General features: G+C 35.6%; 1 non-coding gene across 1 annotated transcript; it reads right to left on the bottom strand.

Annotated features, from left to right (window-relative positions):
- Positions 1-377: 377 nt before the first annotated feature.
- On the bottom strand, positions 378-478 carry LOC125917358 (U6 spliceosomal RNA). The gene has a single exon (XR_007456165.1). It is a non-coding gene; the product is annotated as a U6 spliceosomal RNA (small nuclear RNA).
- Positions 479-1,972: the final 1,494 nt, after the last annotated feature.

Genomic DNA, 1,972 nt, shown 5'->3' on the forward strand with positions numbered 1-1,972 from the left:
TCTGCATGGGGGCCATTGTATACGTTTGCATGGATGTTGACTGCAGTGCAGTATTACTAAACTCTTGTCATATACTGTATTCAATGTACCTGGCAACAAGGTAGCAGAGGAAAGGGTCTATATCTGCAGACAGCCTGACCTAGAATGAAGCAAACATTCCTAAGCTTACTCTTGTATGGAAAACAAAGGACTGTCCATAGGTGCTTTGAAGTGACAAAAAATACACCAGTGCCAGTTGTGGGCACCTTCCAAGTCACTGATTCTGCCAGACTGTGGCCTGAGATTGAGCATCTGAGCATGGGAGATGATCACCCACAATCCCGCAGAGAGAGAGAGAGAGAGAGAGAGAACCATTGGCTTAATTCTTTTTTTTTTTTTTTTAACATGGAAGCTTCATGAATTTGTGTGTCATCCTTGCACAGGGGCTAACCTTCTCTGTATCGTTCCAGTTTTAGTACATTGCTGCTGAAAGTGAGCACTGGCACAGTTATGATCATGTGGCATTTGGCAATACCTGCTACTCTTATTGCAAGACATTGTTTATCAACTTGAAATTTATTAGAAATGTTTGCTCTTCTTGCAGAACGCTTATGCATTAAGTTATTCGCAACCCAAGGTTTTACTGTATTTTCATTTTAGTTTTCCTTTAAACAATTTTCCTTTTATTTTTCTTTTGTGATCCATCTTTCTTTAAACCAATAAAGATGTAGGAATTCAGATTAAATATGATAAATTTCCAGAAACATACAACTTAATCAAGACTCATATGTAAATATAAAATCTGAACAGACTGATAATGAGTAAGGGGATTGAATTAATTATCAAATACTTCCTAACAAAGAAAGCCAAAAAGCAAATGGTTTCACTGGTGATTTTTTGTAAACATTTAAAAACTTAACTAATCTTTTTCTAACTCTCACAATAAAAGTTGAAGAGCAGAGCATTCCAGACTCATTTTTTAAGGCTAGTCTTACTTTTATATTAAAGCCAGATGAGGATACCACAAGAAAAGAAAACTACAGGTCAATATCTTTGATGAAAAATCTCAACAAAATATTTGCAACCCAATTAAACAACACAGTAAAATCATCATACACCATGAACAAATGGAATTTATCCCTGTGATACAGGATAGTACAGCATATACAGATCAATAAATGTGATATATCACGGGAATAAAATGAAGGATAAAGCCATGTGATATTTCAATAAATTCAGAAAAATAGATTTTTACAAAATTCAACATTCTTTCATGGTAACAATTCTCAACAATATTTTGTGCTTCTGTGGTATCTATCAGTTGTAATGTCCCCTTTCATTTCTGATTTTATTTCAGTGCAGCTACAGCAGTTCTAAGAGGGAAATTTATAGCTATATATGCCAACATTAAGAAAAATGAGGGGCGCCTGGGTGGCTCAGTCTATTGAGTGTCCAACTTCGGCTCATGTAATGATCTCATTGTTTTTGCATTCAAGCCCTACTTCAGGCTCTGCACTGAAAGCTCAGAGACTGGAGCCTGCTTCACATTCTGTGTCTCCGTCTCTCTCTCTCTCTCTCTCTGCCCCTCCCCTACTTGTTCTCTCTCTCTCTCCCTCTCTGTCTCCCTCTCTCAAAAATGAATAAACATTAAAAAAGAAAGAAAGAAAAATGAAAGTTCTCAAGTAAACAACCTAACTTCAAACCTCAAGAAATAGAAAATAGAACCAAACTAAGCCCAAAATTATCACTAAAAAGGATATGACAAGGATCAGAGCAGAAATAAATAAAACAGAACAGAAGAAAACTCAATGGAAAAGATCAATGAATCTATGAGCTGGTTAAAAAAAATAAATAACAAGCCTTTGGCTAAGGAAAAAGGCTTTGACCTATTAACAGTATCATGAAATTTTTTTTTTAATTTTTTTAATATTTATTTATTTTTGACAGACAGAGATGACAGAGCACTAGTGGGGGAGGGGAAGAGAGAGAGGGA

Source organism: Panthera uncia, chromosome D1 (assembly GCF_023721935.1).
Source record: "Panthera uncia isolate 11264 chromosome D1, Puncia_PCG_1.0, whole genome shotgun sequence".
NCBI classification, from domain to species: Eukaryota; Metazoa; Chordata; class Mammalia; order Carnivora; family Felidae; genus Panthera; species Panthera uncia.